At 42.1% G+C, this 24,900-nt stretch overlaps 1 pseudogene; it reads right to left on the reverse strand.

The window, feature by feature from the left end:
* Positions 1–2,739: 2,739 nt before the first annotated feature.
* LOC144373677 (NADH dehydrogenase [ubiquinone] 1 beta subcomplex subunit 1 pseudogene) lies at positions 2,740–3,007 on the reverse strand (annotated as a pseudogene).
* Positions 3,008–24,900: the final 21,893 nt, after the last annotated feature.

A 24,900-nucleotide genomic window follows, 5' to 3' on the forward strand; every position in this document is an offset into this window, starting at 1 on the left:
ACACATGATCCTCCTGCCTCAGCCTTCCAAACTGCAGGGATTACAAGTGTGTGCCACCATGAGGGCTGAATCGGGCCCCTTAAAGAACCCAGAAAGATGAGGCTTCCACATGGGCCCATTTCCTGTATGATTGAAAGACACCTTTTGAAATGAGTGTTGGTGGCCAGCTTGATCTGTTTAATTATTTAGGGGAATACCTACAATGACACCCCTGAGGGGTGGGAACCAAGGAAGGTTCAAGGCACGGCTGGGAGGGGGTCAGGCCTAGCAGCTCTTTTGAATTAAGTCAGTCTCCATAGGCATCAGGAGGAAACAAAAATGTGAGGGTTAACAAGCAATCAATCAGCAGTGCTGCCTGTTTTGCTTCCATGAAATAGTGCCTAGAGCTCAACACGATCTCTTTTCTTTTCGCCACATTAGAGAAATGCAGAGCGCTTCTCAAATATTGCTGATGGAAATTTAAGTTTGATTGTGACTTACGTCCCTTAATAGGAGATAGAACTGCATATATCCACACATGCACACCCCACACTGTCACATGCAGACTTGTACAACAGCAGCAAATGCATCTGCCATTTCTTGGCTTGGGTAATGCTAACCACATCTTTGGTCCCAAAGGCCATGTTTGGATGTCACTGGAAAGGAGACAGTTTCTGTAAAAGCAAGCCATGGCTGCATCTCAAATGTAAGTTCTCCTGTCTGAGTAATTATCCCCAAGAAAGCAGGGAGGTGTTCACACACATGCTTAGCCAGTAGTCTATCTGGAACTCTGCACATGCCACTCATGGGGTTCTTTACATCAGGTTACATTATGTTCTACAAAATCTGAGAAATTGCTCAACAACCTGAAATGCTGCAAAGATCAATAACTGGCTGTCTAGCTCCAAAAGGAGAAGTTTAATATAAACTTTTCTAATGTAATATTATTATATAAGCAGGGCAGAAAAACCAATAATCCAAATCAGGGGATCTAAGACATCACTCAAAATCTGCCCAAGAAACCCCTAGAGATGATTTCTTATAGTAAAAGGTAGAAATTGCACAATAAGAATTTAACCCCCCTATTTTTGCAGATTTGGTATCATGGTAACAAAATTTTCTGTTAATAGTCACAATTAAATTGCTTTATATATGTCCTTTAGAGCTTTACTATAGAGAATATAGACTTAGAATTTAGCATTGATGACATTTTATTTGTTGTTCTTTTACATCCATTTAAACACCAGCTATTGAACCATTGGAGAATATGTAACCTCAAATACAATGCTCTGTATGGAAACCAAGTTCAAATCCTATCACTGGCTTGGTGCATGGCCCACGTCCCCAGCGACTTGGGAGGCTGATGCATGATCTTGAGTTCAAAGCTAGCCTCAGTAGTAAAAGTGAGGTGCTAAGCAACTCAGTGAGACCTTGTCTCTAAATAAAATACAAATTAGGGCTGGGGATATGACTCAGTGGTTGAGTGTCCCCGAGTTCAATCCCTGGTATCCCTCCAAAAAAATCATATTGCTGTTTCTAGGGCAAGTAACTTGCCACAAGCTTGCGGAAGAGCTCTCTCTTTAAGGTCATGGCTTTGTCCTTGGTTGAGTGAATTACTTGTTTAAGTGAATTACTTCAAATATATTTACTCTTTTGTACATTAAATCACTAGTTTCCAAAAGCTCTGAAATTATTTTCAAAGTAGGTTTTATATAGATTCTCAGGAAATCGTACAGTTAACAACAGGGAACACAAGGCTGTACTTGGAGTGTGTGTGTGGGGGGTGGAGGGACAGTTCAGATAGTCCCAATTTACCATCAGCTTCTTGACACAGACCAGGATTTCTTGATCTCTGTGCTATCCATATTTGGGGCAGGGTCATTCTTTGTTGCTTATGGGGTTGCCCTGTGCACTGTAAGATGTTTAGTAGTGTTCCTGTCCTCTACCTACTACAAACCAGTAGTCATCCCTACCCCCATGATATAATAACCAAAAATGTTGCAAAATATCCCTTTTAAGGGAGCAGTTGAGGACTGCTGATATAGATCAACCTCTTGCACTGAAGTTTGGACCTAGATTCAATCCCCCAACTCTGCTTTTTACTAGCTGGTTAACCTTGCCCAAGTTACCTGGCTTTCTTTATTTCTGCATATTTACTCTGAAAACACAAGTCATTATACTATTCCCTCACAGGGCAGTGGTGAATGAGAGAAATGTGCTAAACATCTTTCCTTCCTCTTGCTTGTTCCACTGCATTATTTCAACACTAGAAAATATGAATGCTGGGAGAGGGGAGAGAAAAACAGAGGATCTTCTCTCCATTGCACTGGAGCAATGATTCCAGTGCCATGCTATCAGACACATAGCTACATCCCTCAGAGGCAACCATCTATAGCTGCACCTCAAAGGGGAATCAAAGATTTTAAAGGAATGCTCTTCCCCCTAATATGTTTAGAAAACACCCAGAAGGTTTTAGGAAAACCTTCTGAACACTGGGATTGTTCTGTCACCAGAGCTGTAATCAGCTACATATCAACATCCAGGTGGGCTTCCATTTAAGAAAACCATGTAAAATAATACACAAAGCTCTAGGGACTTATTTTCATCCTCAAATGATTCCTCTACAAGTTTTTGAAGAGCTTTCTTAACATATGTAAAATATAATTCTATGTATAAAGAACTGGTTTACACACAACTCAGAAACACCAATATAGCAGTTATTAGTCACAAATATTTTTGTGCAGTGGGGCAGAAGCACCCTTTTATAAATAATAAACATGGTTTTATTTGTATCATAACTTTTAAAATGTGAATATTCTGTGATTCAGCCACAGTCTTTACTTCCAGGTAACTTCTTCATTGGGCCTCAATTCCCTTCTACACAACATAGTCTTGTTGCAGAAGGTAGACTTTTTTCATCATTCTTTCTGTCTAGATAACATCCAACAACAAATCCCATAGGGACGAGTACATGAACCTAGTGGTCACACACAATCTGAAGTAAGTTCACCATGACTGCTGCGGCCCTGGCGCTAACAAATGACACCAAAGATCAAGGGCAGAAGCAGCCCAGAAACACCCTTTTAACCCCATACATACAGATGAATGCTGTCTATTTATTTATTTATTTATTAACATTGGGACCTTAATGTGTTAGGAAAATTTTAGTGTTCCTTTTTTCTTTTTAACAGTTTTACTGAGGTATAATTTACATACCGTAAAATTCCCTCATCTTAATATTTTTTAGTAAATTTATAGTTGTGCAATCATCACCACAATCTGATTTTAGAACTTTTACAATTGATTCCCAAATCAAGTGGCTATTAAAAGAATTCTGGGCTGGGGTTGTGGCTCAAGTGGTAGAGCGCTTGCCTAGCATGTGTGAGGCACTGGATTCGATCCTCAGCACCTCATAAAAATAAAAGCTATTGAATCCACCTAAAAAACTAAAAAATAAATATTTAAAAAATAATAATTCCTAGGGCATAAATACTTTTACTCTTCCTGGTCCAAATGAATCACAGTCCCTAGTCATCCATAAGAGATCTGAGGACAAGTTGCAGTTAGCCTTCATATCTTCTGAACCACATTCATGGCCCAAGTCTAACTTTAAAGGTAGCAACTCTTGGCCCCTAAATTGACTACAGTGTAAACTGTGCTCTGTGGGTCAAGTTGAAGGCAAAGGGGAAATCTTCACCTTCCTCACAGAGGGGGTAGTGTCGACATAAAGAGATAGAAATGGGGCCAGGCATGGTGGCTTATGTGGCTGGAGCAATGATTCCAGTGCCAGGCTATCAGACACATAGCTACATCCCTCAGAGGCAGGAGGATTGTGAGTTCAAAGCCAGCCTCAGCAATTTACTAAGGCCCTAAGTAATTCAGTGAGACCCTGTCTCTAAATAAGGAGGAATGAGAAGAACTTTCTCCAAGTCAGTTAGTTGAAACTAGGTGGCTTACTTCACAGGCTGCTTCCCATCTGGAGACCTGTTGCTATGTGTTCTAGAAGGAAAGAAATTGAAAATCTCTCTGTAGTATTGAAGTATAACAATAAATCCTGCCATGTGGTGGGAACTACAATATACGGCATAATAAAAGTAAATGTTATGGCACTTGACTCTGTGGCCTATAATCTCTCATTCAATCAGAACAGAGATTCTTCTATCAGCAAGAGAAAACTGGACAATTTAATTTTCTTTTCTATTCATGCACAGGCCTATGTTGGAGCTCTTCCATGTTTTCTATTATGTTACTTGAAATATGGCCGTGTAGTTTGATACAAACAATATCTCAAACTGACATCAACAACTTAGTTTTGGACCAATTGATTTCATTCTAAATTATTGCTGGCTGACAGATGCTGGTAGCTGCCCACATGAGATCTGAAAAAGCCATGTTCTCTAATTTAATATTACAATAATTTTAAATTACAGCTTTATTAAGAGGAAACACAGATTTATTTATAGCTAACACTGACGGTTTCCAATGACTTTCAGGACTATATTATGCTATTCACTGCAACCCACATTTGGACAGCTTCAATTGTCTAAAGCACTAACAAAACATTCGGGTACAAATAACTTCCTCCTTGATTCAAAGCAATGAACAAATGCTACAAAAGCAGCCCAAGAGAGCCACCCGCTCTAAAGTGCCCTTTTTTCCTTGGTGGATCTACCTACAAAGAACATTTCTGCTGCTGAGCCTAAAGACATTCTGCTTAAAATTTGCTCCGCCTCTGGTCTCTGAGATGTTGCAAAATCTCACTTTTTTCCCTTAAAAATGGACTTTGCTAGGGTTTGATCTTTAGCCCTAAATTCATCTTCCCTTTTTATTCTTTCTTTCCTCTTTTTTTTTTTGTACCAGGGATTGAACCCAGGGGTGCTTAAACACTGAGCTACATCCCTAGCCCTTTTTATATTTTGTTTTGAGACAGGGTCTCGTTAAGTTTCTTAGGGCCTCACTAAATTGCTGAGGTTAGCTTTGAACTCACAATCCTCCTGCCTCAGCCTCCCAAACTACTGGGATTACAGGTGTGCACTGCTATGCGCAGCTTCATCACCTCCCCCCTTTTTTTTGGTACTGGGGATTAAACCCAGGGACACTCGACCACTGAGCCACATCCCCAGCCCTATTTTGTATTTTATTTAGAGACAGGGTCTCACTGAGTTGCTTAGTGCCTCGCTATTGCTGAGGCTGGCTTTGAACTCCTCCTGCCTCAGTCTCCCCAGCCGCTAGGATTACAGGCATGCGCCACTGCGCCTGGCTTCATCTTCACCTTTCCTATGGTAAAGATTATCTTCTTCCTGACCCAGCAGCCACTTCTAAGCAAACAACGTTAATGATAAGCATTTCTACTATGTGTGTTTTTTTTTTTTTTTTTTTTTTTTTTTGGCAGCCCAACAAGTGATTTGCAGAATTCTGGAAGACAAGACAAATACAGGTAAGGAAGTAGAAGCTCAGAGAATCTGTAAATTAGAGAAGGCCATCTAGCCTGGAAATTGAAGATTCAATACTCAAACCCAGGTCTGCAGATGCCAATTCTGAAATGTTTGCTCTTGCCACAGCTTCCAGGGAACTCCTAATCTCTATCTGCAATCCCTGCCAGTCTCTGGAGCACCAGACCTCTATTTTCAGACTCCATCCAGCACTGATATGGGGATGTCTGTCCAAATCTCAAAGTAAACATGCTTAACTAAATCCATCAAATGCCTCCCTCCCAAACCAGCATCTTTTGCTGACATGCTCATTTCCACTCAGGTCATTGTTACCCCAGTCATTCAACCCTAAAAACCTCACAGCTAACCTATCATTCTCTCTTCCTCCCTGCTCCCACTTCCAAGTTGTTATTAAGGTCTAGCAATAATTCTCCTGTATTGCTGCTTTTACATCCTTTCTTTTGTCCCCAATCCTTTTGTGAGCAGCTTAATCTTGGCTCTATCTCTCACCTCAACTATCAAAAAACCTGACTCCCTGACACCTACCTTTCTTTCCTCTAATTGGTCCCGCAAAGCTCTCTATCCTAATTTTTAGATGTGATCATGTCACACTTCAGTGTCAGCCATCAATGGCGCCCACTACAAAATAAACCACAAATCTATCCCCTATAAACACTATCTGGCTCCCACTTATATTTCCAGGTCAACTCTCCTCCTTCCCAGGACAAACACTACTGCAGCCAGGCTGGTTTACACATAACTGTCAACATTTCCCATGTGACTTCCCTGCCCACCTTCTCCCCTGCCTAATAAAAATCCAATTTCAAGGAATGGATAAGTCCATCCTCTTTTATGGAGCCTATCCTAGCACACCAGTCCTGGGGAACATGCTTTCTGTTGATCAGCTTACTTTCTACCACCCAGTCATCATTTGCTACTTTAAGGGCTCAAGTAGATCTAATGCCAATAGAAGGCAGGGTCTATATGAGGGCCTCAGTACCCAGGCAGCCTTGCATTTAAGTAGGAGGTACTCAAGTATTTATTGGTTGATTATATAGTTTCCAATTATCATTTTGTGTGATGCAAATAATACACACACACACACACACATACATAAATTAAGTGGTTAATTTGAGGTATTATAGTCTTTGGGAACTAATGTTTTCTTGGCAAAAATGAAAGAACCAAACCTCAGCATCATTTTTCTGAATTCCCAAATACATACATCTGGTGCTTAGTTTTCACAGTATGAAAAGCTTCTATAGATTTACCCTTCCCACATCAATGCCTCCAACATTTCCAAACTAGCTGGTTAGACTGGAAAATATACTATTCATGTTTGACGCTAGCCTTGTTAGGTATCTTTAAACCCAAAGAAAACAAGGGTCAATGCTCCTCACAAGAAAGACATATGGCTCCGTATACTCTAGAGGTAGAATACCTCCCTTCCTGTGTTACGCCCCACCTGACCTTCACCAATGCCCCACCTGACCTTCCAGCATCATCTGTGTTGGCCACTCAACATTTAGAAACAGTTCAGCAGTTGGCTGAACTTTGCCCACCAGTCACTCTGGAGCCCAAACACTGACCCCAGTGGTAGAACTGGAACTTAATTTGGCTCACTTTGATGATTCTCTTTCATTCACAGATGATCACTGCTCTGCTTCTCCCTGTCTTTTCACCAGATCAAATGCTATAGCAGGCCAGAGTTCCTGCTGTTATTGCATCAGCCCAAGCTGTAAGGTTATGCCGTCTGACTGGGCTTCTCAAAGGCTAGCTGAGGATGTAAACCAGCTTTTGGAAACAGGGCAAATACTTTTGGTATTTACAGTCATGACCACACATCTACCCGCAAGCCTTCAAGAGGTCAGGCCAGAGATTGCAGGTCAGCAGTTTGCAAAGATGCAATTCTATTAGCAGATTCATAAGAAAACAACACCCAAAAAGGGGATGAAAACCAGGCAAGGAGAACATTCACGTCAAACATTCTAGTGCTCTTATAAGGCCTGCCAACTGGTGAACTGTTTCTAAATATTGAGTGGCCAACACAGATGATGCTGGAAATGTATATTCCATGAAAAATCAATCCCCGATAGTGACTGCCAGAGGCTGGGGGTGGGGTGTGTGCAGGAGGGAGGTGGGTGTGGCCAGAAAAGAGCAATGTGAGGAATCCCAGCGGTGATACACTAAGCCACACATATGAAAAAAACTGTGGCAAACTCAACATACACACACAGTTATTAGCAAAACAGGGCAATGTGAGTAAAATTGACAGATTGCATCAACATCAATGACCTGTTGCAATATTATGCTATAGTTCTGGAAGATATTACAATGCAGAGGTGGGACTGGGTAAAGGAAATATAGAGTACTACCATTTCTTACATGTCTGAATCTATAATTACCTCACAACATAAAGTCAAATTAAAATAAGGTAAAGTTCAAAATGTAGCCCTCTACAATATACAGAATATGAAAGAATGCTGACTTATGACCACAGTAGTTACAAATAAAAGATGTAAAGCTAAAAAAGTTTGATCCCTGAATCTGGATTTCCTAACAGAGCTATCATTCAGGTGAGACCACTAAGAGCCTCATATCTACCCAAGGATACCCCCAAATGAACCTCTGACTTATGTTTACCCAGAGAGATTTTAGCCCCCTTCCTGTTAATCACATGGTGGTATCCTGTCCTTGAGAAAACTCAGTAGTATAGGAGACCAACTGGCAATTACCATACAAAAGCTCATTTTAAACTCAGAGTCCAAATACTTAGTGCTGGATCTACAATGATCTCTGCCATTCTGTATTTGCACCCATTTACTCTATGCTAAATACACATATCACTGGAAAAATGTGCTCATGCCCACTTTCACAAAAAGGTTTATTCATCATTTCTTTTCATTAGACTTTGCAAGGAGTTTCTGCTAAGGCCAGAAAGGGTAAAAATCCTAGGTACTCTGTTTTCATGCAGAAGGTACCATCCCTTCCCTTCTTTACAAAACTGTGACATCTAAAGCCAAGCAAGGGCTGGCAGCCTGGCATTTCAATTATCATGTTAGTTCTCATCACACTGCTTGAAGGGGGAAACAAGGAACTGTAATTCCTTTCCAACTCTGCAATGAAAGCAGAACAATGTCTTTACTCACCAATGTCATTGCTGCGATCCGAGAGATCCTTGTCCAGGATGCTGGCTAGCGTACTGCCCGTCAATTCAATCTTTGGACCGTCACCCCTACGTTAAAAACACAAGTCCAGACATTTAATAATCGGTATGTGTTCTCGTCATTCTGTGAGCTTTCTTGCTGGATACATGTTAAGGAGGGTGCTGTGCATGGGGCAAGTGGCACTGTTGCCTGTGACGGAGCCACAGGGAGCCAATGAGCTGTCCAGCCACATGGGCCATGGTACAATCTGGGAATGGACTGGATAACCCCCTCTCCTGCACATAGACTCGAAGATGGCTGTTTTAATGACTGCTCCCCAACGCACCTTCAGCCACAAACCCTCCCTCTGGATACACAGTGTGCAACAGAGGCCCGCTCCCGCCCCATGGCCAAATAAGCACTGGCAAACTGGGAGCTTCCCTTTTAAGGAACATGGAATTTAGCCAATGCTGCTTGTCAAAGGTCAGCTACTTTTAACCTTGAAGAAAAGGTTCTCTGGCCTGAGGCTGAGGCACCAGCCAGGCTGTTGACAGGCACAAGGTGTCGAGTTGAGATCTGGCAGCCTGAAAGCTGGCATCAGGGCATAAGTCTGTAAAATTAGATGGCTCCTGGGTGGGTGCCCCTGTGCCCATCAGGACACGAGTGATTTCCTGTATCTGGGCTGGAAGCAGCACATGTTTGGGATGGGAACAGGCTTTCAAGACAATGAGAAAGAAACCCAGCTTCCTCATACACTAGCACAAGGTTCTTCCAAATTCCTCTAAAAGGGCAGTTCTTTGGCCCTCTCAGGGAGATGAGCCCTGAACAAGATTATCCAAGGGCTGTGATGGCAGTGAAACAGGAAAAGATTCTTGCCCATAAAATGAGAAGGAGAAGCCGAGCTGTTGTTTCCAGGAAAGCAAAAGAAATAGTCCATCTCATAGCTCCTGAAGGTCATGCCTGAAGCTCAACTACACAAGGAGGAACAATCACTCAACAAGCACTTGACAAATACCTACTGTGCTGGGGGTTTGGAGAGGGCCAAGTCAGGTGGTACCTACTCTGGAAAGGAGCATGGTCTAAATGGGAGAGACAGACAAACAACCACAAGCCCATATGGTATAGGCATGCACAATACAGATATGCCACAGTCCTGGGTTTGTTCAGAGGATCTGTATGGCCCCAGATAGAGGGCATACAAAAGAGACAGCATTATAGCTGGGCCTTGGAGAAAAAGGGAAAGAGGACATATTTGTAAAAGGCATAACTGAGCAGGGACTCAAAGGTAGATGAGGGTACACCTGTGCCCAGGGGTCCTTAGAAGCAAGAGGAAAAAAGCTGGCAAGGTTGGAGAGGGCCAGGCTGTGCTGGGTGGGTGTGATAGAGTCTGGTGTGAATGGTATGTCCTGGTGTATCTGGCGAGTCCTGGAAGTAGTGGGTGGTGGAGGGAAGGCTGCAGCAGAAGACCTGTAAATCTGGAGGACAAGGAGGGTGGTGGGAGCAGGGCTGGGCCCAAGGGCATGGTCTCTATTAAGAGCAATATCACCAGAATACTATTCAATGAATGTGCACTATGGGACTTACTGGGCCTTTCAGAGCTAGGTTGAAATACAAGTTTAGGCAGAGAATGATCTACTGAACTTGAAAAGGAGAAATAACCTGGGCTTCATAAAAGGACCTTTGTTTCTTGCCTCACCCAATTTCCTTTGACTGTGGAGCCCCCCAAAAATGGTTCTGTTGCAGGCTCTTTCTTCATTCCCCTGGCCACCACAGCTCAGGGCCACTGAATCAAAGAGATCCTGAGCCAACTGAAGGGGTAGGAAGGAGAAATACATTTCAATGCATTTTATTGTCAGGGCTCTGGCATCCAGTAATTTGAAGGTCCAGTCAATCCCCTATATGAGTGTGTTCTGCATCTATGGATTCAACCAATCTAAGACTGTATAACTCAACAGCAATAAAACAAATAATCTGATTTTTTAAATGAATGAATGAACGACCTGAATAGAGATTTCTCAAAAGAGGAAAAATGACCAACAGGCTTATGAGAAAGATATTCAGCATCATTAATTGTTAGGGAAATGCAAATCAAAACCATAATATCTCATCCTATCTCAGTTAGAATGGCTATTATCAAAAAGACAAAAATAAGAAATGCTGGCATAGACATGGAGAAAGAGGAACTGTCATATACTATTGATGGGAATGTAAATTAGTGCAGTCACCATGGAAAACAGTACGGAGGTTTCTCAAAAAACTAGAAGTAGAACTATCATATATACAGCCAAGTGGAATGAAACTGGTATGTCAAAGAGACATCTGTATTTGCATGTCTATTGAAACACTATTCATAATCAAGATATGTAATCAACCTTTGTGCCCATTGATGGATGAATATATAAAGTATATGTGGTAAACACACACACACACACACACACACACACACACACACACACACACTTGTACACAATGGAGTATTATTCAATCATAAGAGGAATGAAATTCTGTTTTCCAGCCTGCGAAGGGTGTGGAGGGGGCAGAGGTGGGAAGAGGAGGATTAACAGAGTACAGGAGTGCAGTTAGATAAGAGGAATTACTTCTAATGTCTTTTTTCGTGTGTGATGGGGATTGAACCCAGGGGCACTCAACCACTGAGCCACATCCCCAGCACCACCCCCCCTTTTTTTTTTAAGATACTGGAGATTGAACTCAGGGGCACTCAACCACCAAACCACATTCCCTAGCCCTATTTTGGATTTCATTTAGAGACAGGGTCTCAATGAGTTACTTAGAGCCTCACCATTGCTTAGACTGGCTTTGAACTTGAGATCCTCCTGCCTCGACCTCCTGAGCAGCTGAGATTATAGGCGTGTGCTACCGTTCTTGGCTCCCAGTTCATTTTTATATTCTATTTAGAGGATCTCACTGAGTTGCTTAGGGCCTTGCTAAGTTGCTGAAGCTGGCTTTGAACTCGCAATCTTCTTGCCTTAGCCTCCCAAGCCTCTGAGATTATAGGCATGCACCACTGCACCCAGAACTTCTAATGTTCTATAGCATAGTAGGATAACTAAAGTTGACAGAAATTAATTGAATGTTTCAAAATAGCTAATAGATTTTTAATGCTTTCAACACAAAAAATTGATAAATGCCTGAGGTGGTAGATATGCCAATTACTGTGATCTGATCATTACACCTTTTATATGTGTATTGAAATATTGCACTGCACCCCATAAATATATAAAATTATGACTTGTCAATTAAAAACAAAAATATTGAAAAAAGAAAAAATATTCAGTATAAAATTGCATCTGTATTGAAAACAAACTTTTTTGTCTTATCATTCATTATTCCTTAAACAACACAATTTAACACCTATTTTCATGGAATTTACATTATATCAGTTATTATAAATAATCTAGATATGATTTAAAGTACAAAAGAGGATATACATAGGTTAAATGGAAATAGAATACCATTTTATATAAGTGACTTAAGCATCCAAGAATTTTGGTATCCTTGGAGGGGGTTCTTAGAAATGATCCCCCCACAGGTACTCGGGGATAAAATATTTTTAAAATGCAGAATTATTAGTAGGAAAGGATCATTATCATTTTAAAATGTCTTTCTTTCCCCAAATAGAATAGAATAATTTCTTGAGAGTCTTTAAATATTATTATCTGTTAGCCACAGGGCTTGATGGATTTGGTGGTTTCATCCTCCAAACTCACAGACTCAACTCAAGTTATACTCACAGCTAGACAGTCCTAACCATTTTGGAACACACCAAGAACCAGAACTTACACATATCCTGCCTGGGGAGAAAGGTCATTCAGGCAGTGGGACTAGTTAATTCCACTAGGCTGGGTTTGTTGTTGTTGTTGTTGTTTTCCTTGTTTGTGTTTGTTTTTTGCTTGCTTTATCTGGTCAAGAGGAAAGATGGTTTGAGGTGACATCCTGGTGGGAGGCTCAGCAGTAAATAAGAGGGACTATCGGAGAGAAGGAATTTTGCTCCTACGTTAATCACATACATCTCAGAACAACACAGCTGCTTCTGAACGTGTGGTTTAGTTGTGTGTTCTGGTAACCATGGATCTTGAAGAAGCTGTGTTTCTCTTTGATTTGACAGCTGAAACCTTCCAGTCCAACATGAGCCTGTCTTGAGGGGTTGTTGGAAGACTCTGTTATGTATTACTGTGCTCATCATATCTTGGATTTTATTACTTTTCTGCCCTTATTTCCCTTTTACTGTCACTCTCAACTATTTTGTTCTTTTATATGTATTTGTTTTTCTTTGGGATCTGGCTTTTAATTTATTTTCAAATATTATTTTATTTAACTGACAACAATCATACATATTTATGGTATACAATGTGACGTTTCAATACACACATGTTGTAGAATGATCAATCACACTAATTAGCATATCCATCACCTCAACTGTTTATCATCTTTTTGTGGTGAGAACATTTATAATCCTTTCTTTAGCTGTTCTGAGATTGCAACACATTATTATTAATTTTAGTCACCATGCTGTGTAATTGATTACTAGAATTTATTCTTCCTCCCTGACTGAAACTTGTGCCTATTGACCAATGTCTCCTCTTTCCCTGTCTACCTGCCCTCTCTACCAGCCACTGGTAATTGTCATTCTACTCTCTATTTCTGAGTTTGACTTTTTTAGATTCCATATATGAGATCTATGTACCTAGTGATCTTCTTCACTTAATCTTCAGAAGTGGGCTTTGTCATTTATCCCCTACCAGTTCAATGCTTTGTACATGTAGGTATGCCAAAAAAATTCCTGTAAATGAATTGGCAGACATTATGATCTGTCTGGACCTTGTATACCTTAGACAATAACCTGTGGATAAGTTGCATTCTGGGTTTTTTTTTTTTTGGTATCAGGGATTGAACCCAGGGGTACTTGACCACCGAGCCACATCCCCAGCCCTTTTTTATATTTTATTTAGAGACAAGGTCTCACTGAGTTGCTTAGAGCCTTACTAAATTGCTGAGGCTGGCTTTGAACTTCAACTTGTGATTCTTCTGCTTCAGCCTCCCAAGCCATTGGGATTATAGGCATGTGCCATCAGGTCCAGGTGCATTCTTGATTTCCTAACCTATCTTAGTTCTTCTAGGCTGACAAAACACTGTAAACTGGGCTGGGAATACAGCTCAGTTGGTAGAGTGTTTACCTAGTATGCACAAAGCTCTGGGGTCAATCCCCAGCACCACCAAAAACAACAAACCACTGTAAACTGGTAGCTTGGCTTATAAACAAACATTTATTGCTCTCAGTTCTGAGCCTAGAAGACCAACATGAAGGTGTTGGCAGATTCAGGGTTTGGTGAGGGCTGCTCCCTGATTCATAGATGGTATCTTTTCACCCCATCCTCAAGTGGTAAAAGCTGAAAGGTTTCTTATAAGGGCACTAATGCCATTTGTAAGGGCTCTACCTTTGTGACCTAATCACCTTCTAAAGGTCCCACCTCCTAATGCAACACCCTGGGGGTTAGGATCCCAATAGGTGAATTGGAGGATGACAGGCATTCAGACCACAGCACCTTCATTCTCAAATCACTTCTCACACTTGAGTAACGTATCAACACTTTTTAAATGAAAAACAAATTCTTGGAGATCCCCTAGATTATGTCTGTTATTGGTTGAATTGTGTCCTCTCCAAATTCAAATGTTGAAGCCCTAACCCCCCCAATACCTCAGAATGTGACTGCATTTGGAGACAGGGCCTTTAAGTTAAAATGTGGTCCTTAGGGTGAGCCATAAACTAATTAGTGTTTTTATAAGAGGAGGAGTTTGGATACACTGAGAAAAGACCCTGTGAGGACCCAGAGGGAAGGCAGCCACCTGTAAGCCAAAAAGAGAGGCCTCAAAAGAAACCAATCCTGCTGATACCTTGATCTTAGTGTGATCTTGTGCTTACAACCATGAGAAAATAAATTTCTGCTGTGTAAGCCACCCAGTCTGTGGTATTTTGTTATGGTAGCCTAAGCAAATAACAACTCTGAGAACTCCAAAGAAAGTAAAAAAAAAAAAATCTGGATTGTGGCTGTCAATGGACAACTATTGCTATACGGGCATTTTGTCTTTACAACTATTAGAATTATAAAGAACATAGTGTAAATGTAAAACTAAACTGTAAACTGATTATAGCTACTAGAGGCTCGATCCCAAATTTGGGGAGTGCTGTTCTGGTGGTACTGAATAAAAAGGAAAAGTCATTGTACTAGAAGTTGGCCAAAGTGGCTGCTCTTCAATTGGCATTTGGTGTGTCCTGGGTGAGCCAGGGAAGAGTTTCATATCTCTGGGATTAGCCTGCAGGCTCTGTACAGATGGTCTGATATCCTGAACCATGAAGGACCACCCTGAAGAAAAAAGAACTAATCATCCCCTAGTGACTCCTCCCCAGATTCTAAAGCACCAGCCGCATTATGACAGGAAAAAGATTGAGATCTTGCTCATATATAACTGAGCCCTGATCCTTCATGCCAAGAGCCAGACACAAGCTTCAGTGGAAATGATCTATGTAGGGCCAGAAGCTAGCCTATTTTGAAAACACAGTAGGTGTAGTTTAAAAAAGGTTCTGATCCTTCCAAGTAGGGGAGCTGCAGCTGGTGTTTTGACAGTGCTCTGACTGTGGGTGTGTAAGTATTTTACAATGTCTATTTGTAAATGCCTTTCACTGTATTTATAGCCTCTTTACAACAATGCTAATGAACTTCAGTTCTAAAAAATACCAGAATTTCTGAAATTCACAGAAGCACATGTCTGGAGTGGCTGCCATCCAATGAGGATACAGCCCCCCATAGTGCCCATTCTCCCCCAGTCTGCCCAACACAAGGGTTCTTTTTGGCAAAACAGGGTGTTGTTGAACTCCAAGAAAGAGGAAAAAGCCCATCCTTCTATCATTTACCAGTTCCTATAAGTGTTTTTGTTTGATGGGTTTTATGGTCACAGCTGTTAAATAAAAGAACATAGTAGAAGGCTGGCAATACCTAGCACCATCTATCCAAAGGCTTCAGAACAAAGTTATCCTGGCTCATTTCTGATTTTGAAATTAAAATAAAGCTATTTTGTATATTTTTCTTAGCAGCTTTAGTTACAGACACTTAAAACACGTGGCTTGAATAGACAACTCGCAGCTAAGAGTCTCCTTACTTTTCTGTACAGGGAGGCTAAATTGCAGAGAAGGGACTGAACAGTTGAGGGAACTGAGGAAGGAAAAGTACAACCCATGGATATAACAACAGCAGCTACTGCTTGCTGAATGTTTACCATATGTCAGGCACTAGAAGAGCATCCTTCAGGTATTAAGTATTCCATCCTCACTACCACCCCTGGAAGTATCCACTATATCCCGAACCCCTTCAGGGGTGGGTTCCTCACTGGAATGCTGTCACTGGGTGGCTTCCAGCTACTGGCCCCTCCAGGGACTCTCTCAACTATAGAGAGCCTCCTTGTAGGGCAGCTCACACCCCACCATATAAAAGTCTCAGCAATTTCAGCACAATGTGGGACAATTCAGATGGACCATTTTAGTTCCAAAGCTCCTTTTGGATTTGGCAGATGCTTTTTGAGCAAGTATCACAATTTGACTTCTCCCTCTGCCCAATCATGTTTCCTTCTCCCTTACATGGGTATGGAATCCTAAAACAAATCTTCATATTCTGCTGGCTCTGGGTCTGCTTCCTGGGGAACTGTACCTGTGACATCCAGATTTTCATTTTATAGGAAAGACAACTGTCAGGAAGGTTAAGTCACTTGGCAATAAGGGTTGAGCCTAAGTCTAATTGCAGAGCCAAGGCTGCTGACCACTTCTTGAAGCTGCTGTATTAATCAGCCTCCTGGTCTTCCAGGCTAAGGATATGGCCATGGGGACAGTGAGTCATCAATGATGCCAGGCAGCCTGTGTCACCTCAGTTCACTGCCAGCTGGGTAAATTATCTTTGCTCCCCGAGTTAAGAAGTCCTAATAATAAACAAAAATCATGCATCCAGAGGGGCCTGTTCTTCCCACTTAGATCTGAGACCCAAGATGGGGCTTGCATACTGACGGGAATGTGGAAGATGCAGTGTGTATCCCTTGAGAATGTGAACTCAGCCAGTGGCATGGACCAATTTAGCCCAAGTTGGGACAGTTAAGCCAAGACATGTGGCATGGAAAAGGTGTTGAAGTATGCAAGAAGCCAAGGCAAGCAAGCAAACAAATTTGCTGCAGCACAAACAGCAGCAGCAACAACAAATCCTACAAAGGATCCACAAACCTTCTGAAGGTGAGTAGAGGAGATGGCAGAAAGAATGGCTCCACCCTTCTCACTGAATAAGATTCCAAGTCCATATGGTAACTCTTTTCTGCAGTTCCTCTTTCCCTGAAAAGGATGTACTACCATAATGCAAATGTTTAGGCTTTAACTGCCTAAAACATTTTATGGAGGAGGGGAAGAAGTTGGAAAGAAAGGAAAAGAAATAGAAAAGCCCCATTGTCTATGTGCAGGCAACCACTGTCGCACATGCTATGCATCCACTAACTTTTTACCACTTCTCATCCTCCCCAGGAGCTGTTCACTCATATAGACAATGGCAGAGGTCAAATGTCAGACCACAGAGAAACCACCTGAATCACCCTGTCTTCTTTCTCTCTTCCACTCAGCAAACTTACTTATCACCCTATTCTAATGTAAAGTCAGGAGGAATCACTGCTCACCTCCAAGGTCTCAGTCCAATAATGAACCTGAAGATTTACAGTCAATGCAAGTGAGCACTCCTCTTTGCTGCCCTCTCTGGAATATCAGACCTCGGCTCCATGAAGCTGGGCAGAGCCCTACCCAGATCAAGCCCCACTCTGTTACAGGCAAGGGTCCTATGCTCGGTGGAGGGAAGGGATGTGCCCAGGGCTATGAGCTGATTGGTGGCAGAGCTGAAACCAGATGGAAGGTTTCTGATGCCCAAGCCAATCTTTCCCCACTATACTTGGGATGGCAATAATAAAGACAAGCATCCACATGCACATGTTCTGTGCTCCAAGAGATTTTTTTTTTCCTCTCAAAATAACAACTACAAGAGGCTTTGGACCATCTGTGAAGACGGCAGATGTGAAGTCAGTCTTTCAGAAGCGTTCTGCCCCGGGATGCATGTGACTTTTGTGGAGGTTGGATCTTTCCATCAGGAAAGAACAAAATAGGAGCAGCAGGAACTCCAGTTTTCTTTACTCATCAGATGGAGGGCCTCCCTCCCCTTTCCCAGAAATATAGATCCAAAGGCCCTGCTGAGATCTGTGGAGTCCCTATGTGCCCATCTGGTGGCCAAAAATGTCTCCAGGCATCAAAAGCACTTTGGGATTGCAAAAGCGGTCCCACTTAAGTTGGGACAACCTGAGTGAGGCCAGAGGCACAAGAAACAGGAATCAGTGGTTTTCCTGGCAGCTGTCCCTTTGCATTGCATGTCCTTGTCCAGATGAGCACAAACAAGCTCTCTATTTATAGATGGTGAAGACATGTTGGAAGGTGATGGGCATTGCTCACTCAATTCCTCTCCAAATTTCTGTTCTTTATGTACACTCTTTAAGTATACATGGAAGAAGGCTTCCCTCCAGAGCCCATGCAGGGCACAACAAGCCCCATTAACCCTCTAAGGCAAAAAGAGGATGCTGTCTGTAGACCTCATCTGCAATGCCTCAACTTGGAAGCTCGAAGAGGTTCAAAGGGCTTTAAAGAGGCTGAGCCCAACTCCTGACCTGTGTCTGGACAAAGAAGAACCTATCATTTTACAACTCTGAAAACAGTTTGTGGGTTGCAGCTTGGAGAAAGAGTATTTAGAGAAATAGTCCATGAAAGAAGTGTGACAGAAATCAAATGGTACTGTGCTGTGTGGGTGTCAAGGTGTTAATACTTCCTAGTGTTTCACTGCCTCATTATGGTCATCAGTAGCAGGAAAATCAATGTCACTCGGGGCTAAATCCTGTCAATACTGTCGGTTCTTTTTGTAACAAATAGGATTCAGTCTACATGTGGGTAGAAAGAAAGAAGATTATACATACAAATGAAATCATGTCAGTAAGTAATATAGAAAACCCTAAAATATGAAAAGGTGCTTCCCCCAACCTTTTGGGATTTCTGTGCTCCATAATTCAACTCCCCTCCCTCAGGTCCCAGCCTCCCCAGAGTGCCAAACCTGTTGCTGCTTCTAGGGGTGGCTGCTCCTGATATGCTGTCTGGTATCTATATCTCTACTCTCTTGGGGCTCCAGAGCATGACCTGCTTGCTATTGTGTTGGAACCCCTCTTCCATCAAAGTTATCCGCTGAGCTCTTTCAAAGGAGATAAAAAGGAGCAAGGTAGCCTTCCAGTGTCATTAAAAAAATTTTTTTTATTAGTTGTTCATGGACCTTTATTTATTTATATGTGGTGCTGAGAATTGAACCCAGTGCCTTGCACATGCTAGGCAAGTGCTCTGCCACTGAGCCACAACCCCAGCCCCTCCAGTGTCATTTTGCAGAGGGGGAAACAGACTCAAGGAAGTGAGCACCTTGCCCAAGGTCAAAGGCTATGTAAGAAGAAGTGTGGGGTTTCTATCCTGTTGTGCCAGGCTCCAAAGCCCAAGCAAGCAGTGGGTGGGCAGGAGCTATGTCTGGCCTGGCCAAGTGACTTTTCCATCTCTTAGAAGGGGACTTGGCCAAATGTAGGCATTTGACGAATATCTGAAATAAATGAACTAAAAACATACAAACACACAGAGAAAGCTTTTCTTATCACTGAATTCACATCAAGCATCTATTTTCTGTTCTTTTGTCCAGTTAATTTCTTACAAGGTAAGTTCGCACATGCTTGGCTTCATGCCAACTTTTCAACTCACCCCACATGATTCGATGCATGCCCAGGCATGAGAACCACTGATCAGTTGTTGCTACACACTCTCTTCTTCTAACTTCCATGACAACCTGCTTTCCCTACCCTTCTGACAGCTTCTAATTCTTTCTCTACCCTATAAATAGTCACCTATACTCTCCCCATCTCTTCCTCTCCATAATTTCCTAGAGTGATTGCATCCATTCCATGCTTTTACTGCCATCTATGAATCAAAGATACCCACCCTCCATAATTTCTAGCCTAGACCTCCCTTCCGAATTCTCCAAAGACATGTCTTCATTCCTGACATGTAGAAAAGGGAACACTCCAAAAAAAAAATCATACAAGGCATTACTAGGAATCTTTGAAAAGAAATTTGGAGCACTCTAGTAATCCAAATTCAAATGACGGCCTAAAGCGGCCAAGCACACATCTTACCTGCCAATTCAGGGAACATTTGCAAGGCTCACTCACCAGTTTTTCCTTCCCTTTTAAAATTCATCAATTGATTATTTTATACCTAAGAAGAGCAAAGGTCTATTTTATTAATGCTTTCTTTTGTGGATGCGGGAGCTATTCACCTCAGGGACATCATAACCTGGACATATATTTCCTGCTGAGTTGTAACCTTTGGTGAATAAGTAGTCAGGTTGCCTTGGTCAATCTAAAGAAAAACTTAACTCCCATACTGGTAAGATGGTCTCAAGAGAGACATCTATTAAAAAAATGTGTGAGCGTGTGTGTGTGTATGGCTAGGAACCAGGAAGGTCTGCCCTTCCCTAAGCACTTCATTGATGCTTGGCATATAAGTATCTACTTAATCTTTGTCTCAAGCTAAAATGCCTCTGAGCTCATTAGTCACTTACCTCCCTGTGTTTCTCTGAAATCAGAGAAAGCTAGTGTGGAAGTACATGCAAATGTTCCCTGAGTTGGCAGGTGAAACGTGCTCTTGGATGCTCAGGCCTTCATTTTGAGTTTGAATTATGCGATTGCTCTAAATTTCTTTTCAAAGATTCCTAGTGATGCCTTGTGTGATTTTTAAATTTTTTTAAAAGTACTTCCCTTCCTTTCTACAAAACAGGATGAAGACAGGGCTCCAGCATCACTTGGTGTGGAAAAAAATGCAACTCCATTGCACTGCACCTTCCCATGCACTGTACCTTCTTGCCATGGCCTCTAGCTCTTCACAGGAAAAGTACATGTGATGTGATTAACATTTAAAGCAACAGGTCATCTCCAAGGGGCATAGGAAGAGGTCACTGGGCCTCTTTCCCATATCCTCAGGCCTTCCTACCATCCAACTACCCCTCTTCTAGAATTACCTCTTCTTTTTTAAGTTATTGTATTTGTTCTTTTTAGATATATATGACAGTGGAATGTATTTTGACATATTATACATACTTGGAATTAGGATCCCATTCTTGTGTGGTTGTACATGATATGGAGTTTCACTGTGCTGTACTCATATGTGAACATAGGAAAATTATGTCCAGTTCATTCCACTGTCTTTTAGAATTACCTTTTCTGATGCCAGCTTCCATATCCAAAGTCAATGGACAATGCCCTCTGGGAGGTTTGAGCCCTGGTAACCAACTCTCCTCAACAAATGGCCCACTTCCATCTTGATGCTCTCAGCCACCAGCCAATATGAGGACTACTTACTAACTTTGCTTTGCCCAACACAGGGTGGAACAATTCTGCTACTACAACATCAAGGTCACATCCCCCATCCACTTCAAGAACACTCTCTTTTGAGGCTCATACCACCTGCTACACATGGTTGAATCTTCTTATTACAAAGTGTCATCAACTCCCTGATCACAATGGGAGGACACTGCATTGAAGAACATTGGCTTTCTCCTCCAGCTCTTGCCATCTTCCTGAGCATATCTATGATGATCACATGGAAATCGCTCCCCATCCCTTCAGCCCTTATGACCTTCATTCATTAACCTTCAGCTGCCCACATTCATGCCCTCCCCTGCTGGGGATAGGCCCATCTTTGGAACAGCCGCATCTATAAAGTTATAAGCAACAACCTCCCCTTCTGATCACCAGCTCCTGTACTTCCTTCTGATCAGCAACTTCTCCCACTCCAGCCTGGCCTGCTTGGCTTCCTCCTCACATTCCTGTTTGCACTTCCTTCCCCTTCATCCCACACTCTCTGTCTAACAGTTACAATCCTGGATACCAAATCCTATCAGTTGCCTGCCCCTCAGAACACATGAGCTTGCAGCAGGCAACAGGCAAAGCTCCCCCACCCCAATTCAGGGCCAACGTCCTGCTCCAAATTCCCTGTTCTTTGGGAAGAAAAAGAAATATAATTATAACTTGGGATGTCTGAGTTGGGGAAGATTAACAAATCTGTTTCTTTTCCTTTGAGGCCACACACCTGCTCTGCCCTCAGGTTTCTGGCTTGCCACGTCCCACTGTAGGCACTAACTAGAGCTGAGGGCAACCTGCTTCTCTCCACCATTTCATTAGTTTTTCTTTTTGTTTTCTAAAGTACCCTTCTCCCAAATCTCAAGAGCTCTTTTCACAAAGGTGTCTGAACTTATTTTTCATTAAGTTTTATACACATTATGGCTGTGGCAGAGCACTTGCCTAGCACGTGTGAGTGGTGGGTTCAATCCTTAGCACTGCATAAAAAATAAACACATTAAATAAAGGCATTCTAAAAAAAACACCCTTAAAAAGTTTTTTTTAATATGTATTTTTTAGTTATAGGTGGACACAATCTTTATTTTTTTAATTTAAAAAAATTTTTTTTAGTTGTAGATGGACACAATATCTTTATTTATTTATTTTTATATGGTGCTGAGGGATTGAACCCAATGCCTCACACATGCAAGGCAGGTGCTCTACCACTCAGCTATAGCTCCAACCATCTTTATTTTATTTTAATGTGGTGCTGAGGAGAGAACCCAGTGCCTCACACATGCCAGGTGAGCGCTCTATCTCTGAGCCACAACCTCAGCCCCCCAAAAGTTTTATACACATTATTAAACACATAACCTCATAAATTCATCTGTGAATAGGCACACAGATTTAGGTATGGACAGTTATTTGTAATATATTCATGTTCAAATAGCAAAATGAGTAAGTTTTATATTTCTGAGCCCCCATCTTCTCAAGGGGTAGAAAGAATGCTCTTTGCACCCCAAACACCTTAGTTATGTGGTGGGCTAGATAAGTACAGCCTACTTTTATATACTATGAAATAATAACTAAGACATCCCCAAGGCCCAGACTATAATTATGGCCTAGGGGAATATCCATTTTATTATTATTGAATTTTTAAATCAATTCTTATAATAATTTTTGAAGTATCTTATCCCTGTTTAAATTCCATACTAACTTACTTTTCTAGAAATTGAAGGAACATTCTTACTAGTGGTCAAGGATGTAAACATCTGAGGGTCCTTAATGTGTGCTTCCACTTGCTCAAACTGGACATAAACTGCTGGCTGGTGTCCTTCTGATCTTCCTAGATGGAATTCCTAAAAAGTGAACTGGGCCATCTGAGCAGGGGCTGGCACACGGTAGCCCCTCAATACATTTGTGTTAAGTGAATCTATCTTAAAAAGACTATAGTCTTCCTAAACTTACATATTCCTTTTTTCCCTCAGGGATGCTTGTTCCTGTTTAAAGAGAAAGTGACAGTCTCTTCTAAAATACCACGTGGTAGCAAGCTTGCTGGCTGGTGAGGAGGTGCTCAGGCCCAGACATGGCAGCTGGAGCTGATGCCTAGTTCCCAGAAAGAGCTGCCAATTTGACTGTGTGTCCTTCTGTTCAAGCATATTTCTGTCTGTGCATCCATCCATCCAGCCCAGCAAATTCTGGCAAAGATTTGGGTTCACATAGCACACAATACCCTTTCTTCAGAGGACCTGTTACATAAATCTGAGTTCAGTTTATGTTCCTACATCAACTAATTTGGCAGAAGAAAACAAGTTCATTAACAGGTAAGTGTATATATCAGTTGTCCAATGTAGCAAAAAAAAAAAAATTAAAGTGCATTAAGTACTAAGAAATAATAAGCATTTCTTTGATTTAAATTTTTTTTTTTTGCCTGTTGAAATCAATCACACTAGGTTTCTTAGAATGTAAGACACACATGCTAAAGAGCCTTACAGAGGCTGGGAAGGAAGACAGAAGAGAGGCAAAATAGAACAAAATATAAGCACTGGCACCTCCTCCCCTTTAAGGAACCATGGCATCCAACAAGTGTTTGTTAAATGAGCCACTACCATATGCTTGACACTGTAAGGCATGTGGAGATGACAAAACACACTCTTGATCTGCTTTAAATCTGGTAAAGGAGTCCGGGGGTGTGCACATCCCAAGTGGCACAGCATGGCGCCCAGCACTAGGCTAAACATGGTGTCAGGCATTTGAAGGAGAGAGGAATCATGAGAGATAAGAGAAGGCTTCCACAGGGGGGCGTGCTGATTGGGCACAGAAGTCATGGAGCATTAGCAGGTGTGTGAGAGGTGGCCAGGGAAGAAAGGGAAAGCACCATCACCAACTTGGGAGAAACCAGAACAGTGGTTCTCATAGTCTTGACTTCATTAGCAGCAATAGCAGCCGTGAGCTTATAAGAAACACAAATTCCCAGGCCCACCCTGAACCTACTGAGTCGGCAACTGCATTGTGGGGTCCAGCGATCTGCTTTGAACAGGTCGCCAGTTGGTTCTGAGGCCTGCCCTAGACTGAGAACCACTGAGTTAGAGAAGGCACTGCCTTTCCTTCAGCCAGCTGTGCAGGAATCCCAGGTCTTTTCTCCCTCTCCAGGCCTTTTTGCAAACTAGTGCACTGGCAGCTGGCAGCCAGAAGATGAGTGGTGGGACTGGGAGCTGGCTTCCCTCTCCCACACTGCTCAGATGACATATACAACATTAAGAAGTTGCATTTCCCACTGACTTCTGTACAAAGCCCTCTTGTATATCTTCCTTGGTGGTCCATACTCCTGACAACTGGAGTTAGGAAAACAAGATAAGAAGAGAGCTAGGTAGAGGCAGGAAGTAAATGGGGCCTCTGAGAGCTCACAAGTTCGGTCAGGATGACACATTTCCCCTAGCTTACAAAGCTATACCTATCCCATAACCTGAGGGCCAAGGGAAACTCTAGAATGCAAATGATCTTTCATTCAAATCTTTAGAAGGTGCAGCAGGAATATTTTGGAAATTGTTATTAAGTTCATTGAAATGTGTGCAGCCCCCAAAGGCTAACCCAATTTGGCAGCATAGAGCTTCAGCTCTCCTTGCACCAGCTGTAGTGAATTTGACCTTTCTTGTTCCACATCTTTTCCCTGATTGAATAGCTCATATTCTTCTCGGAAGCACTTAGGTTTATTAAACCTTTCCCGTCTGCTGTGCTAGCTTCTGGGCCAACCACACTACTAATATGACTCTTGCTCTAGTCACTGGGACTGTGAAGTGGCCTCATCATGCACATGTGCAAAGAGCCTTCTACTATCAGCC

Source organism: Ictidomys tridecemlineatus, unplaced genomic scaffold (genome assembly GCF_052094955.1).
Source record: "Ictidomys tridecemlineatus isolate mIctTri1 unplaced genomic scaffold, mIctTri1.hap1 Scaffold_46, whole genome shotgun sequence".
NCBI classification, from domain to species: domain Eukaryota; kingdom Metazoa; phylum Chordata; class Mammalia; order Rodentia; family Sciuridae; genus Ictidomys; species Ictidomys tridecemlineatus.